General features: G+C 46.8%; 1 protein-coding gene and 1 long non-coding RNA gene across 3 annotated transcripts in view; both read right to left on the reverse strand.

Annotated features, from left to right (window-relative positions):
• Positions 1 to 3,379, reverse strand: part of LOC141549159 (uncharacterized) — a 7,709-nt gene extending 4,330 nt beyond the window's left edge. Inside the window, exons 1-2 of one of the 2 annotated variants that reach the window (XR_012484258.1) lie at positions 1,964 to 3,379; positions 1 to 1,531 (exon numbers count right to left, since the gene is read on the reverse strand). The exon at positions 1 to 1,531 is cut by the window's left edge and continues 4,330 nt beyond it. This is a non-coding gene — a long non-coding RNA (uncharacterized LOC141549159). Of the gene's footprint in view, positions 1,532 to 1,939 lie in introns of both variants that reach the window. The other variant, XR_012484257.1, reaches the window with a different exon arrangement.
• LOC141549151 (transcriptional regulator ATRX-like) overlaps positions 1 to 17,500 on the reverse strand; it is a 463,311-nt gene that overhangs the window by 342,191 nt on the left and 103,620 nt on the right. The gene's annotated exons all lie outside the window — the stretch shown is intronic.

Consider the following 17,500-nt stretch of genomic DNA (forward strand, 5'->3'; position numbering starts at 1 on the left):
CATATGATTTAGGTATAGAAGACAGAGTATTAAATGTCCATAATACTCTACTGTTTGAGAAATACAGAAATGACACCTTTTTGGGAAATAAGTTGCTATATACAAAACCAGTATAGCAGAAACCAGGTACAGTTCAATCCCTTACATCATGTGCCACTTGTTTGTCCAAAGGAATAGAAATTTGGTCCCATCGACCTCACAGCATGTCTTTGAGTCTGGAGGTAGATATTTTGGTCTCCTGGCCACTTATTTATTTTAGATTTTCAAAACAAACTGCGATATTGAACTCTTCTGTTCCCTCTAGTTCATTGATGATTTCTTGACACATAGCTTAGAAAAACGAGACTTTGATAAAGCCCATTGGGATTCAGCAGGAGCTACTTGACAAATCCTTGAACCCAAGTCACTCTGGCTTTCACTGAGTGTCCAATAGAAGATGCTAGCTTAAGCCTCACTTGGTCATTGTGTGGGTTTTGATGGCTCAGACAGAGTGTAAACCACAGCTGTTTCTTCTGACCAAAACACTGAGGTTCTTCCCTCCCCACATCATTATTTTTATTATTATTATCTATTATTATTATTACTAGGCAAAGTAGGGCATCTTTTGCCTCGTTTCTTACATAGCGTTAAATCACTAAATTACTGTTGCCTCGTCCCAAGTGAGACATGGGAAAGGCCCTAGCTTAAACAGCCTAAGGTCTCCCCCTGCCTACGGGGCCATGGCCAGTCTGCCTGACCTAGGTCTTGCCTCTGCACTCAGCTGACTCTGGAGTGAGGCTGGGGATCTTGCCCAGCTCTGCCTCCCCTAAATGCAATTCACTTGCAAGTCATGAGCTTCTAGATGCCATTGGTCCTCTTCCAGAAAGAAGCATGAAAACACAATGTAAAGAACAAGGTAAGACCAAAATGGGTACGTGATTTAGACATAAAGGCAGATCCCGTAAGCAAATGAGGAGAGCATCCATTCTGGGATGTAATTTTGGAATCATGCAAAAAGTAACAAAAATATTCAAAGCCGTTAAAACAAATAATCCGTTACATAACGAGAAGGCACCAATTAAACAGTCCCCATATACTGCAAAAAACTTATAACAGCACTTTTTGTGACATCTGTGACCTGGAACAAAGTAGATGTTTTCAAGTGGGCATGGCCAGAGGAGGCATGGAAACGAATGTTGTGGGACATTACTATATTGTTATAAGGAATGGAGTGTGTTGAATACAGAGAAGCAGAGAAACATCTTTGTGAAATGATGCAAAGTGACCTAGGCAAAGCCAAGAAAACAAAAATTAAAAAAAATAAATACACACACACATGTGTACATACCTGTAATTAAAATAAATTTAAATGGAAAGAATGACAAAGCAAAACTGGCAATGACCTGTAAGAAAATGCAAAAGACTGGAAAGGATACATGAGAAGACACCATCACCCGTCCTCTTTCTGGAGGTGAGAGATCCACAGGTGTTGCACACGTGCATACCTTTTCCCAAATGTGTGAAACAGCTGAGCTCACTTTTCTTCTCCTCCCTAAAACAAAAAATGGGATTTGTTGCCTGGCATGGCCCTCATGGGGAGAGGGCCGAATCCATGGGATACCCTGGTGATGAGGGAAACACTAAACATCAATAAGTATTTTTGTGAAAGAGCTCAGTATCTGCAGGACATAATGAATGGAGGGAAGGAGGAAAGGAAGGGTTTAGGATTAGTGCTTATCAGGGACAGATCTCAAACTTTACTAAAAATCAGAGACTTTGAATCCAAATGTTGGTCTTGTCTGCTTTTCCTTGATGCAATTGTCGGTTGCTTGGCAAAGCTATTGGAAGGGTTTGCCATTTCCTTCTGCAGTTCATTTGCCAAAGGAGCAAGTGAGGTAAACAGGGTCAAGTGACTTGCTGAGGGTACCACAGTTAGCAAGTAGCTAAGACCAGATTTCACCTCAGGAAGAGGACTCCCTCTGACCTCATGCCCTGTAGAATTCCTAGGCACCCAGGAAATAATAGGAATTTCTTGAAGACGGCCACACTGCTCTTTGGGTAAGATCATGTGTGCGACCTACATCAGTAAATAAAATAAAATAACAGTGTCTAAGAAATGCAAAGCGAACAGGTGGTGGGACCGAGGAGGACACACTATTGCATTTTTAATAACGGGATAAGGAAAAAGCAGTTTGCCAGAAATGTGATACGTCCTGAACACCTCACGCCAACTGCCACCTTAAATTACAAACGGGTATATGAATCCTATGTAAAAGGGGAATCTACGGCAAATTAGAGGAGCAAAGAGGAAGTTCCTGTTCACTTCTATGGATCGGGAAAGAGATTACGAGAGAACAAGGAACAGAGAAAATCACAGACAGTGACAGGTTCATTCTGCTTCTATAAAGTTGCCCAAAGTCCTAATGCAGAGAAAAGAGGAAGCAAAACACTTACCTGAGGAAAAGGACGTTTGTAGCAAAAATCTCTGGGGGGGGCTGCATATGCAAGATGGAGAAGAAACGCATTCCCACTTGCAGGATCAAGAATCCTTCTCCCCTAGGTCAAAAGGGAAGGAGAGAATATGTTCAGAGGAAGAAACCCAGGCTCTCACAGGCTTCTGACAAGATGCTCCCAAAGCCCTCACCCAGGACAAGGCCGCATTGAAGCAATTCCCTTCTTTCAGCCGATAAATCGTTTAAATGGAAAGGCTGAGGGACCTCTTTGTTCCACGGCAAGCGCCACGGAAACCTCCCTCTCATCACAAGCCAGTCGGACCCAGCACAAAACAATGAATGCGGCCTGGAAGTAAAAGGCCCCCTACAAAAGAGAAAATACGGGGCGGGGGAGGGGAAGAGCGCTCCCACTTTCTCCTCCCTTTCCCCGGGGCTCTGGGCGGAGACCGGCCCCACCGCGGTGACGTCATAGGACCGCCCCTTCCCGCCCCCTCCTTCTGGGAAGTCTCCTGGGTCTGGAGATGAGGCTGTGCTGGGACCGCATCCCAAGAACGGGAAATTCTTCCCGAAATGTCAAGCGTCTTTATGCCAAACTGAGAGAGAAGCCCTTTTAAGAGAAAAGATGTTAAAGGCGAATATTCTATAAAGGGAGAGATCCTGAGGAATAAGATCACCCCTCCCTCTTTTTCTGAGGACTCCGTATTTTAGCTTGGATTTTAGCACGTTAAGCTCTGCCTGCGGCAGCAAACCTTTCCGTGCCCTTTGATCCCCGAGGTCAGACAGGACAAAACGATGGAGTGGAAAGCCCCGATCCCCCGGGTTGTCCGAGTTCCGAGCCTCCGGCCAGGCCTGGACCTGCAGGGACTGGGAACAAGAGGTGGAAGCGCCCATCGGAGACCGGAGAGAGGGAGGGTCCCCAGAGGGGGCTCGCGGCCGGCCTCCGCCGCCCCCCCTCCCCCCACCTGCAGCCTCCCAGACTGAGCCCGGAGCGGGCCCGAGGCACCCGGCAGGTGCAGGCACACGCGCGTCCGCTCCCGCCCCCCCCCACCTCCCCTCAGGGACACAGACGCGGCCACGCCCAGGATCTCAGCCACATTCACACACCCCCCCCCCTCAGACAAAGGTGCGGATGCTCCCGGGCCTCATATCCGCCCTCACCCACACCTACCGGGCAGGAAGGAAAGCCGGGCGGGGAGGAGGGGGCTTCAGGGAAGGGCTGGGATGGGAGAGGACAAAGGGAGGGGCTGCGGCGGGAGCAGGGAGGGGCCCCCCTCACTCACTGCGGCTTAGGCGCTCAGGACCCTCGGCTCGGTGCGTCCGGAGGACGAGGGTAAGACGGGGGACGGAGGGGTCGCTGTGAGGCGGAGAGGCAGGGCCTGAGTGAGGGGCGCACAGACCCCCCGCCGCCCCGGCCCCGGCACATCCTCCCCTCCAGACAAAGGAGACTGGCATTGAACAGAGGGTGGGAAGGGGCGGCCCTGTGACGTCACCTGCGGGGGGCTAGGCTCCTCCCAGATCGGGGGGAGGGGGAGAGAGCGGGGTTCAGGAGAGGGGAGGGGGCGCTGGGACATTAGCCCGGAGCACTTGGGAGCCCCCCCCATGTGGTTACTCTGGGCCCTCCTCACCCAGCCCCGCTAGGGGGGGCCGCAGTGCCTCTCCCACCAGGAGGGCCCGGCGCTGACCAGGGTCCTGGGTCCCGGGCCGGGCTGCGGGGCTGGGAGCGGGGCGGCCGCTGAGCGCGGCTTGGGAAGGGGGGGGCGGCTCTTTTACCGAAACTGGTTGGGGGAGAACAGGAGGCGGAGGTCAAGGCGGGGGCCCGGGCTCCCCTGAAAGGAAGAGCACAAAAGCTCGGCAGCAGCTGCGAAGCCCAGGCCTTGGACGGGACTTGGATTCCTGAGAGCCCCCAGAGCAGAAGCAGAACGGGGGGGGGGAGGGGAAGAAGGGGGGACAGGGCAGGGGGTCTGGGGGAAGGGCGGCATCGGCTCTTTTGTCCAGGCCTGAGGAGACAGGAGATCAGGACCGGTGGGAAGGGACAGAGGGCCACCCAGGTGCGCATGCGCATCTGTCCTCCTCTTTGTGCATCCTGGGCACTGAATTCTGTGTAACACAAACCTCCCAGAGCCTGGACAGGAGGAAGCCTCTTTGCGGCTCAGACTTCTCTGCCAGGTGACTTCATCCATTTCCTTCCCAAACCACCAGTCAGCTCTAGAATACTCAGTCAATACAAATGAATAAAAATCTCCAACAAAATATCAAAATGCAAATGATGGAGGCACTGACATGTCTTCCAAGTTAATTAAGTAATCAAGGACCATTTTTGGTCACAAAGGTTCAGGGACCCTCAGGACCAGAACTGCCTCTGGTGAGGTAGCGGGGACCCTGAGCAGCTGCACTATCTGCAGTCTCAGAGATCAGGGCTTCTTCCTGGGAACCGCCAGCAGCCCAGAGCAGTAAAGCAGGGACCACATGTCTTCCTCAATCAATCCCCTGCAACCATGGACATGCAGAACTAGCTGGGAGAAGAGCAGTGTCAGAATGGCTGATGTGTTGGAGACTGCATTTCCCAAAGTGCTCCCATGTTGGAAACACAGACCAGCTTTAATATAAATATAAAGTCAAACGAATAAGCTGGGGAAATGAGCAATTAAAAATTGGCTAAAAAGTCCAGTGGGACCAAGGAAGAGCAAGACACAAACCAGTAGCAATCAGGATCTCAGATAAAACAAAAGCAAAAACAGATCTACTTCAAAGAGTTAGCAAGCAAACTATATTTTTGCTTAAAACTATCATAAAAAAACAATGTAGTGGCCATACTAAACTAATATGCACCAAATGGCAGAGTAGTCTTTTTATTATACCTTTTTATTGATGGAACATATGCCTGGGTAATTTTTTACAACACTGTCCCTTGCACTGGCTTCTGTTCCGACTTTTCCCTTCCCTCCCTCCACCCCCTCCCCTACATGGCAGGCAGCCTTATACATGTTAAATATGTTGTAATATATGCTAGATACATCATATCTATGCAGAACTCTACAGTTCCCTTGTTGCAGGTAAAAATAACCTGGGAAGAAATACAAAAATGCAAGTAGTCCACATTCATTTCCCAGTGTTCCTTCTGGGGTGTGGCTGATTCTGTCCATCATTTATCAATTGGAACTGAACTAGATCTTGTCTTTGTCAAAGATATCCACTTCCATCCTCATACGGTATTGTTGTTGAAGGGTATAATGGTCTCCTGGTTCTGCTCATTTCACTCAGCATCAGTCCATGTAAGTCTCTCCCAGCCTCTCTGAAATCATCCTGCTGCTCATTTCTTACAGAACAATAATATTCCATTACATTCAGATACCACAGTTTATTCAGCCATTCTCCAAATGATGGGCATCCATTCAGTTTCCAAAAGGGCTGCCACAAACGTTTGTGCACATGTGGCTCCCTTCCTCTCCTTTAAGATCTCTTTGGGATATAAGCCCAGTGGAAGCACTGCTGGATCAAAGGTATATGTCCAGTTTTATAGTCCTTTAAGAAAAATTTCTAATTGATTTCCAGCACAGTTAGATCAGTTCACTAATCTACACACAATGCATCAGTGTCCCAGTTTTCCCAAATCCCCTCAAACACTCGTCATTATCTTTTCCTGTCATCTTAGCCACTCTGAGAGGCATGTAGTAGTATCTCAGGGTTGTCTTAGTTTACATTTCTCTGATCAATAGTGAATTGGAGCACGTAAGAAAGGGAAATTGAAGGAAACAGTAGGAAGGGGGAGATTAACTATCCCTATTCATAGATGATCCTATGATTTTCTTAAAGCACCCCAGAGTATCAAAACTGGGTGGGATTGACAACCTTAATAGGGTTGCAGTGCATAAAATAAACCCATGTAAATCATCAGAGTTTCTGTGTTCTACCAACAAGACCCAGCAGGAAGAGATAGAAACAAAAGTTTTATTTTAAAAAAAATTAAAAATTAAAAATAAAAAATAAAAAAATTACTGCAAATAATAAAAAATATTTGGAAGGTTCCCTGACAAGTCCAACGCAGTGACTGCCTTAAAACAATGAGAAAACACCCTTTATACAAATGAAGAGAGATCTAAAGCACAGGAAAATGCTTAATTGTTTGTTAGTGGTCTTAGTCAAGTGAAATGACAATTCTACCTACTGTAATTTACTTGTACAGGGTCACAACAATTAAGCTATTAAAGATTTATTTTATAGAACTAGAAAAAAAACTAAAATCAAATTCATTAAGATCCATTTTTCCAATAAGTCAAAGTTTAGCAACAGGAAGAATTCAAAGCAATGAATCCATGCTATCGATAGTCCTATGAAAAAAGCTCCAGATCCGTCATAATTAGTGAACATGAAAATGATGAGAATTAGATAAAGGGTAACAAATTGTAATTAGGGTTAATTGAGGTCTAGTGGCAGGGTGGGGGTACAGGGTGTCAAATAGAGCTCCCCAGCAACCCCTTTGGATTCGGCACAAGCATACGGAGTTAAATGAGGTCTACTGCTGCAGCAAGAGTCCCCTGTAAAGGAATTTACAGACCTGAAAACCTAGATTAATAAAAGAAATTTATTTTGGGGTTTGGAAGTCAGGTTAAAGGTAGAAAGACGCCAGCGCAAGGGCTGGCACTGGGTGGACAGGAACCCTTGGCATAGCTGGCATATGCTATGTTTGGGGCTCTTGCAAAGAGGGGACTCTAGTTTCCCTCTCGTATAATGGAGGGCTTTTGGTGAAGGGGCCTATGGGTGGAGTCTAAGGTTGGCTCCTGGCTGGTTTCAGCCAGGGTTAGAATTTGAATAGAATTCAATGGGTTTTTAGGTAAGGAGCTTTTTATGCTGGGGGTGGGGGTGGAGAAACCTGAGCAGATCATTAGAGTGAGGGCTGGGACAGCCCAAATTAGCTCAGATCCGGTGCTGGCTGGGAAAGCCTGGATATCTCCCATTGGGATTCATGGAGGCTGGGAATTAGAAAGGAATCTTAACCCAAACCAACAACAACTCTCTTCTTTCCATCTTTAAATGAGAGAGCCCCCAGGAGGGGGAGAACACATTGCAAAAGGGGGAGGTCAAGAAAGGGGGGTCCCAGGCTCCACTGAAGGGAAGAGCATAATAGCTCAGCGGCTTCTGCAAACTGCTGGAATTGCACTTGAATGGGACTTGGATTCCTGACAGCCCCAGAGCAGGAGAGGTTGGTGTGGGGGAAGGGCGGCTCTCAACCTTTTTTGTCCAGGCTTGAAGAGACAAGCGATTAGAACGGTCGGGAGGGACAAAGGGCCACCCAGGCACTCATGTGTATTTGTCCCCCTATTTATGTGTGTGTACTCTGCACTGTATTCTATGTAACAGAAACCTTCCAGAGCCTGGACAAGAGGGAACAACCCCGCCTTTCTGCCTCAGTTCCCTCTACCAAGTGACTTCATCAATTTCCTCCTAAACCTATTAGTGAAAATCGGGTCAATAAGATTCTGGGACCAAGTGTCAGGCACTGAGCTAAGTAAATGCTGGAAATAGAAAGAAAGGCAAAAGGCCATCTCTGTGCTAAAGGAGCTCAGTTATGGGGAAAATAACATGCAAACAACTGTGGATAATCATTCTATGTACAGATGCTCCCTCCTTAGTGCTCTCAAAGCCTAGCACACCTCCCTCCTTCTTCTTGGACCAATCCCATTATGCCAGGTTTCTACTGGACTTCCCCCTTCCCTCATATCATCAGTGAGGTATAAATATGTGCTATCTATGAATAAAGTTCTCCTTCACTTCACCCCTACCTCCTGGTGGTCTGTCTCTATGGGATCCGGGTTGGTGCTCAGAGAGGGGTAACTGCGGCCGTGCCATCCACGGACGGGCATTAAGAGTAGCTCTAAGGGGAGCTACCACGTTAGAGTAGTCCATAACAGTGTAACAAGTGGCGCCCAATGTGGGACAATTTTGGCTAGGACCTCACCTTGTAGCAGGCCTACAGGTGGGAAGAGAGACAGAACTCTGCTCTAAAGTGAGTAGAAAGTTGGGAAAATGGGACAGGTTATTGTGAGGGTCCCAGAACAGAAGGTACCAGGGAAAGAAGCTTCTAGAAGGGGAAAGCAAGTAGAAATGGAAATGGATTTTAAAAAGTAGGAGGTAGAAGGCAGTCAGATGGCTTCCTATGATAAGGAAACTCTGGGAACCATCCCAGAATGGTATCAAGTGATTGGGGGCACTTTAAGAGGTGCAAGCCACAATCCATTAAAAGTAGATAATGAAGTGCAAACTGAGAGTCATAAAACAAATGAGGGTCGAAAATTGCACTCACCCGGACCCTCCGTGCCCAGAAAATGGAGCCAGGGGAACTTAGCTATGGGAAAGAGCAGGAAATAAACAGGAAGATGAAGGAGATGGGTGTGACATGAAAGAAGTAAGAGGTAGTGAGGAAGAAACAGGAAGTGGATATGAAGGAACGGGAGGGGGCAGGGAAAAGATGAGGAATGAGAAAGTAAACAGAGAGACACATGACCTTTAAGTAAAGGAGGGTGATAAGAAGAGGGAGGAGAAAGCAAACGGAGTGAAGGTCACCTCCATCCCCAAGGCATGGCTTTCCCCCTTGTCCCCCACCCTCCCTGAGGAGATACGTCTCCCATCTGCTCACTCTGCTCCTGCTTGTGAAGGTTTTGCAGATTCCCAGACAAATTCAGGACAAATAATACAGAAATCTGGAAAATGCAAAAGAAATGAGGATCAAATGCAATATGATGCAGCAGTATATGCAGCTGTGTCTCAATGTGCCCAAAGAGCATTTAGCAAAATTCAAACTTCTGGAAAGCAGAAGCCCTCAATGACTAGGATTAAACAGGGCCCAGATGAAACTTTTCCGGATTTTGTGGCACACCTACAGGTGGCTATTGGGAGATCAGTGGGGAGGAGAAGTCTCTAGCCTTCTTATGCAGAAATTGGCAATGAAGAAGGCTAATACTAACTGCCAGAGGGCCATGCCTACTACAGATAGGGAGGCTGGCCTGGAAGAGATGATAAAGAGATGGGAGAATGTTGGCTCCAGTGCCTTTCAAATGGATGCCCTTGCAGCTGCTTTATCTAAAGAGATTGCAGCAGAAGACCTGTAGTTTTCAGACAAACAGGGGATATTCCAACCCTTGGTGGTTGCAAGCTTCAGATACAATCTATGGGGCAGGGACATAATGAAAGCTTGTGCAGCCTCAATCTATATATCACCTCCACAGAATTTTTATTTGGCGTCATTGGATGTTTGGTGTTGTTTCATATCACGCCCACACCATTAATATGGAAATCTAACACCCTGGCTTGGGTACCTCAATGGCCTTTCTCATTTTATAAAACCTGAACCTTATGTGAAATTATAAAACAACAGTGGGAGACCGGACATATAGGATCAATGTCCAGCCCATGGAATAGTCTTGTATTTATTAAAAAGAGAAAATCTGGAAAATGCATCATGTCAATGGACCTTAGGGCCATTAATGCTACTAGTGAATCTAAGGGAGACCTAAAGCCTGGCATGTCATCTCCTAATCTAGTACCCACTGGATGGCTAGTTACAGTAATAGACATATAAGACAGTTTCTGCTCCATCTCTCTGGACCCAGAGTATAAGGAAAGATTTGCTTTTACCATTGCCTCAATAAACAATGTAGAATGTGATTTGCACTACCAATAGAAAGTTCTCCCCCAAGGGATTTCTTGTAGCCCCACTTTGTGTCAGGTGTACATAGTGCAAGTGCTAGAGCCAATTTGGAAGGTGTGGCTTCATGCTATGACTTTGCATTATATGAATGATATACTGTTATCAACGAGCAGTGGGAAATATCTGTCTGGCCTGTTTAAAGAGACCATGAGCATTCTTGCTCCACATGGACTGGTGATAGCCCCAGAAAAGATCCCACATAAGTATCCCATCATTTATTTGGGACTCCACATGGAGACTTCTGCAGTTATTAATCAGATACCTAACTTACAATTAGACAAGGTGAATACTCTGAACCTATTTCAGAAACTACTTGGACAAATTCAATGGATAAGGGCTCATGTCCTTATTCCTATTGCTTTGATGCAGCCTTTAGGTGACATCTTAAAAGTGTATAAAAGATATTCAGAGCCCCTTAATATCATTTCACATAGCTTATATGCTGTCCAAGTGCTCAGAGGCATTGAAGATACAGTCCTACAGTCTCATAATCATTCAATTGCTAATCTCCTTGTTTTATTGCAGCTGATTTTACAGACTAGGAAACATCCCATTTACATCCTGCATGTATATTCTCACCAATGCTGTGCAGGAGACATATTTGTTGAAAATGAGGTGTTGGACCATGCTTTACAATGTTTCCTTCTCACGGTCACCACACATCCTGAATGTGCCCATAATTTTCTCCACTTACCCGCTAATTCTCTCCATAGCCTTTATGGCCTCACCTTGGAACAAGCCCAACAGATAGGGAAGCAGTGTGTTCAGTTTCTCCCTCCTCCACCTAGTAAAGGAGTTAATCCCAGGAGTTTATTCCCCAATGATTTGTGGCAAATGAATGTGATACATGTAAGCTGTGCAGCCATCCACATGTGTATTGACGCTTATTCTAGATTCCTTTGGGCCACAGTGGCCTCCTGTGAGAATACTCCTTCAGTGATTAAAAATATGTATAGTTGTTTCTCCTCTCATGGAGTTCCTAATGCCATAAAGACCAACAATGGGTCAGCTTATACCTCTAAGCAGATGGCCACCTTTCTCACCACATTCACCATTAAGCATGTTACAGGGATTTCCTATAATCCACAGGGTCAAGCCCTGGTGGAACAGGCCTATCATATTCTGAAGGCCACCCTTGTTAAAGAGAAAGGGGGAGTAAGTAGACAGAACAGTTGGATATGGATAAGACTTTATATACTTACAATTTTTTGTGCCTGGATAGCGATATCAGCCTCTCTCCAGGATTGATACATTTGGCACAATCTTATAGACAGGACAGAAAACTAAGCTCCATGAAAGATGCGCTTCAAGAGCTATTGAATATTCAAAAGGTTCTTTGTAAGGACGGGGAAGGCCGTTGCCAAGGTCCATCCTTATTACTTTGGAGAGGGCCGGGATATTTTTGATTGCAGATCCTGATGGGGAATTCCTTTGGATTCCAGAAAAAAAGAACAAGGAGAGTTTACCCCTATTAAAACCGGGGCTAAAGAAGAGAAGGAGATGACCTAGGAGACCCCCAAAACAGCGCCATAACAGAGAGATGACTACCCTTGGCAGACCAACTTAGTGATTGGACATAATACACTTCCCTTCCCATCCCCTTCTATTGTATCCCATGGGCTCTATGGAGCCATTTTTGTATTGTTGCTTCTTTTGCTTTTGCCTTCTTTGCTAGGATGCTTTATATGTATTCTTAAAACAATTCTTTAGAGGTGCTTATGAAAGAGCTTCTGATTTGTCAACATGAGAACATTTGGTCTTATTAATAAAAAAGGGGGAGATGTAAGGGTTTAAAATCCTCTAGAAATAAGGAATGCAGTTTAAGGAGGACATGAGGGATGAGAGGTTCTGAGGAGCAGGAGAGTCCTATGTGAAGGTGGAGCGCAGTCCCAAGAGGTGGTGTCTGACTCCAGGTACCATGCCTCACTCCTTAGTGCTCTCAAAGCCTAGCATGCCTCCCTCCTTCTTCTTGGGCCAATCCCATTATGCCAGGTTTCTACTGGACCTCCCTCTTCCCCCATATCATCAGTGAGGTATAAATATGTGCTATCTATGAATAAAGTTCTCTTTCACTTCACCCCTGCCCCCTGGTGGTCTGTCTCTATGGGATCTGGTTGGTGCCTGAAGAGGGGTAAATGCAGCCTAGCCGTGCCATCGATGGACAGGCATTAAGAGTAGCTCTAAGGGGAGCTACCAGGTTAGAGTAGTCCATAGGGGTGTAACAGGTGGGAAACCTGAACAGTTCTTTAGAATGGGGCCTGGGACAGCCCAAGTTGGCTCAGGTCCCATGGGGGCTGGGAGAGCCAGATATCTCCCACTGGAATTCAAAAGGGTGTTTTCCACGAGGATTTGTGAATCAAAGGTCCTAGCTTCTCCAGCTGGGAGGGGTTGGGAATCAGAAAGGGATCTTAAAGGGACGACAACCCACATCAGGTTCAGCCAGGGAAAATGCTCCAACTCAAAGGAAATTGTGCATTTCCCTTTGTTGATTCCTGTATTTCTCAAGGCTCAAATGATCAATACATTATTAGCGACATGGCACAGTTTAGCAAACAATAAGCCAAGTTCTCTCACAATTCCCTTTTAAATTCATGGCTCAAATCAAATTCCTTTTTTTTTTTTTTTAATTTTATTTTATTTAGAATTTTTTTTCACAGTATATATGCATGAGTAATTTTTTTATAATATTATCCCTTGTATTCATTTTTCCAAATTATCTCCCCCTCCCTCCATTCCCTCCCCCCAATGACAGGCAATCCCAAACATTTTACATGTGTTACAATAAAACCTATATACAATATATGTGTGTAAATACCAATTTCTTGTTGCACATTAAGCATTAGATTCCAAAGATATAAGTAATCTGGGTAGATAGACAGCAGTGCTAACAATTTACATTCACTTCCCAGTGTTCCATCTCTGGGTGTAGTTATTTCTGTCCATCATTGATCAACTGGAAGGGAGTTGGATCTTCTTTATGTTGAAGATATCCACTTCCATTAGAATACATCCTCATACAGCATTGAAGTGTACAGCGATCTTCTGGTTCTATTCATTTTACTCCGCATCAGTTGATGTAAGTCTCTCCAAGCCTCTCTGTATTGCTCCTGCTGGTCATTTCTTACAGAGCAATAATATTCCATAACCTTCATATACCATAATTTACCCAACCATTCTCCAATTGATGGGCATCCATACAACTTCCAGTTTCCAGCCACTACAAAAAGAGCTGCCACAAACATTTTGGCACATACAGGTCCCTTTCCCTTCTTTAGTATTTCTTTGGGATATAAGCCCAGTAGTAGTACGGCTGGGTCAAAGGGTATGCACAGTTTGATAACTTTTTGGGCATAATTCCAAATTGCTTTCCAGAATGGCTGGATTTTTTCACAACTCCACCAACAATGTATCTGTGTCCCAGTTTTCCCACATCCCCTCCAACATTCATCATTATTTGTTCCTGTCATCTTAGCTGATCTGACAGGGGTGTAGTGGTATCTCAGAGTTGCCTTAATTTGCATTTCTCTGATCAGTAGTGATTTGGAACACTCTTTCATATGAGTGGATATAGATTCAATTTCATCATCTGAGAATTGTCTGTTCATATCCTCTGACCATTTATCAATTGGAGAAGGGTTTGATTTCTTATAAATTAGGTTCAGTTCTCTATATATTTTGGAAAGGGGACCTTTGTCAGAACCTTTACCTTTAAAAATATTTTCCGAATTTGTTACTTCCCTTCTAATCTTGTTTGCATTAGTATTGTTTGTACAGAAACCTTTTAGTTTGATGTAATCAAAATCTTCTATCAAATCAAATTCTTAAGAGGTGAGACAACAAAATATCAAGGCTGGATATTGTTCTAGCCCATGACCCCTTCCAAGGTTGGAAGGAGAGAAGCAGTAAGGACATCTCTATGTGTGAGACAGGAGTGGAGGAAGAGACATTGGCAAAAGGAACCTGAGTGTTGTGAGAGGAAGAGGAGGGGAGAAGGAGCTCTCAGGGAATGACCTCCATCAGTTCAGTAAAATAGGAGACAAGATTCTCAATTGAGATGGTGGGTGTGTGGTGGGAAAAAGCCATGGGAGATTTGAGAAGAAATGAAAATTTTATGAATAGTCATTGTGGTGGGTGGGGTAGTGAGTTAGAGAGCTAAATACAGATAGCCTTGGGGCTGCAGGAGCAGCTTTGTCATTTTTTTTTTTTTTTTTTTTTTTTTTTTTTTTTTTGCTGAGGCTGGGGTTAAAATGACTTGCCCGAGGTCCCACAGCTGAGAAGTGTTCAGTGTCTGATGGCAGATTTGAACTCAGGTCCTCCTGATTTCAGGGCTGGTGCTCTATCCACTGTGCCACCTAGCTGCCTCAGCTTTGCTACTTTGGGGGCAAATTAACGGCTGTTTTAGTAGAGAAGAAAGAGGCCTGGATCAAACCTAGATTGATGACATCAGTCCTCTCACACATGACTCACAATTGAAATGTAAAAATTTCGTGATGAATTTGGGACCAGCCCTTTAACAATTCACTGTTAAGTATTTTCAGATTGGGAAAAGGAGACAAAATGGCATTTGGGGCCATGCCGTTCATTATTCTGTTAACATAGCAAGAAGGGAAAGTATGACATTATTAATGACATTGTCTGAGAAGTGGTCTGTGAGGTCAGTTGCCTTAGGACACTTTTTGTTGTTGTTTTATTCTGTTTTGCTTGTTTTTCTATGATGATGAGAGATCCCACTGTTTGTGGGGATGACAGGGGACCAGTGTGGCTCTGGATGGGTCTGGGCATGCTTGGGTCATTTTTCACTTGTGTCCAACTCTTTATGACCCCATTTGGGCTTTTCCTAGCAAAGATCCCAGAGTGCTTTGCCATTGCCTTCTCCAGTTAATTTTACTGCTGAAGAAGTGAAGCAAAGTATTAAGTGATTTGCCCAGGGTCAGACAGTTAAAAAGCGTCTGAGGCCAGATTTGAACTCCTGAAGATGAGCCCTGCTGTCCCGGGTCCATCCCTCTATCCACTGAACCCGCAGCTGCCCATGGTTGTGCTGCCTTGTCCCCAAGGGGTCCCTCTGATGCCTCGGTGAGTGTGACTAGAGTAAGTGTCTCCCAGAGAGCAAGCCTGGCAGAGCTTTCCAGGGTCTTTGGTGCTGAAGGGGCCTTATTTATCTCTGATGATCTCCTGTAACCTAAGCTGAAGTGGGAATCCTTGAGAGCTCATTTCAGCAAATGGGTAAGACTGGGATAAGGACTTCTCCCATTAAAGGCAGAGAGAGTAGGAGGGAGACAGGAATCTCAGCAACACATTCCAGTCAGGCCAGTAAGCAGCTGCTGAATGTCCCTGAGGTAAAAGTGGATCGTTTGGGAAATGACTTTTCCTTTAATATTAAAACGTATCCCTCATTTTTCTAGACATGGAAAGATGAGGGCACACGGCTGAGATGGGAATTAAGGAGGCAGCACATTCTCATAGACACACTGCTGAATTCTGAGCCAGGAAAATGTGGGTTTATATCCTACTGTCCTAGCTGTGCACACTCCCTGGAAGTGTGACCTCAGACACCTCCCCTTACCACTCAGGGCTTCAGTTTTTTCTCTGTAAAAGGAGAAGCCCCGACTAATTGACCTGGAAAGTTGTTTCCACATCTCTGAGCCTAAGTGAGATGTAAGACAAGCCCATCACCTCCCCGGCCTACCGGCCACGCCATCAACGTCTCTGAAAACGCTCCTTGGAGGCGGGACGCAGTTACCTTTGGAACCCCCAGTGACCCCCCTGCTCCAGCCGAGCTCCGGGGACTGGAGACCTGGATCCACGGCCACATCTCAAAAGGGGCGGACTCGGGGGGTAGAACCTCCACGGGGCCTGAGCCAGAACATCAAAGGAGCCCGAGGGGTCAAACACCCCAGACAGACAGCTGTTCAAAGACCCAAGGGCGAGCAGCAGCAGACAGCAGGTGCAGCCCCCTCATGCAAAGGGCAGCTAAGAACTGGCAGCTGTTTACTGTCTGAAGGAAGCCTTTTCTTTCCTGCCATTACACTGGTTTCTGGCCTCTTCTTATTTAAATGTTTCTCCTTCTGTAATCCCTGCACTGTCAGCAGACCTAAACGGTTCCCCCCCACACACACACAACCCTCCCATCCCCCTACCATACAATGCTTTTCAATACAGTTGAAATGGCTGTTGGGCTCCTCCCTCAGGCTCCGGCCCCTTGACGCTGCAGCCTCAGGTGCCCATTAGAAGCCTGGATGTGGACCCCCATGGGAAGGATGGCTTTCACTGGTCGTGGACAGCGTGTCCCCCAAACCCTGCTCCCCTCTGGGCTGAGAGCCCCCCAGTCCCAGTGCGCGTCCCTGAGAAGCAGCTTATGGAAAGGGGGCAGCTCGGGTCCATGACTTCTGCCCCATTCTCGTGGCACCCCCCAAGTCCCAAGCACTGCATCTGGCTGCGGGGGAGAGGACCAGCCTCACCCACAAATCTGTACAGCTCAGGCGCAGGTTTTAGGGCCCGGCACAGAGAAGCGGCACCTACAAGCTCCCCTACACTGGGGAGTCTCTCCAGATCGGGGCCACTCTGTGTCCTGGGCACAAGCGGCAACATGGGCCCCCCTTGGATCCCTCAATCACAGCCGAGGTCACTCTCCCTTCATTCTCAGTTCCTCCTGCGGGTGACTCTCCTAAATGCCTCGCTGGTTCCCTCGGGCCAGCTTCTGGGCCACACATTCTGTAGGACGGGACAGAGGCTTCCTCCAACAAGTGGGGGGGAACCTGCCCTGCCAGAGCAGGAGCCCGACCTCTGACCTGGCTCTTCAGGAAAGGCAGCTGCCAGTCTTCTGTCCAAGTTCCAGGTCAGGCGGGGGCTTCCACAAGGACCTCGGTTCCCTTGCACCGTCACAGCGCCTCAATCCCCACGGCTGCCAGACTCTGCTCCATGAGCTTAACGGCCTCCCCTGGGATTCACTCTGACAGCCTCTGGCCTTCCTCGTCTAACCCCAGCCCTCGGCCTTGAATGCCCCGTGCCCCTGTCCACAGCAAGGCCCTTCTTGTTGGCTCCGCCCTGGGCCCCGCCCCGAGCCTCTGGGGAGGCCTTTGCCCTCTTGTTCCCATGGTGCCCACAGCATCCCTCCGGGTCAGGAGCTGATGAGGGGGAAGAAGTGGGAAAGGCAGGCGGTCATGCAGAAAGGACTCCCAGGCTCAGGCCGGCGCAGATGCAAGGAGCAAAAAGCTTTATTATGAGGATAAAACGGGCAAAGTGCCCCAGTGCCATTCACACTTCATGGAGAGGAAGGTTTTGTCAGAAAAGACGCAACGTTGGGGTGCACGAAAGACTTGGGGTGCCGGGGAATGGGTCTGGGCAGCTTCTCTGAAAGAACTCA

The sequence above is a fragment of the Sminthopsis crassicaudata genome, chromosome X (genome assembly GCF_048593235.1).
Source record: "Sminthopsis crassicaudata isolate SCR6 chromosome X, ASM4859323v1, whole genome shotgun sequence".
Lineage (NCBI taxonomy): Eukaryota > Metazoa > Chordata > Mammalia > Dasyuromorphia > Dasyuridae > Sminthopsis > Sminthopsis crassicaudata.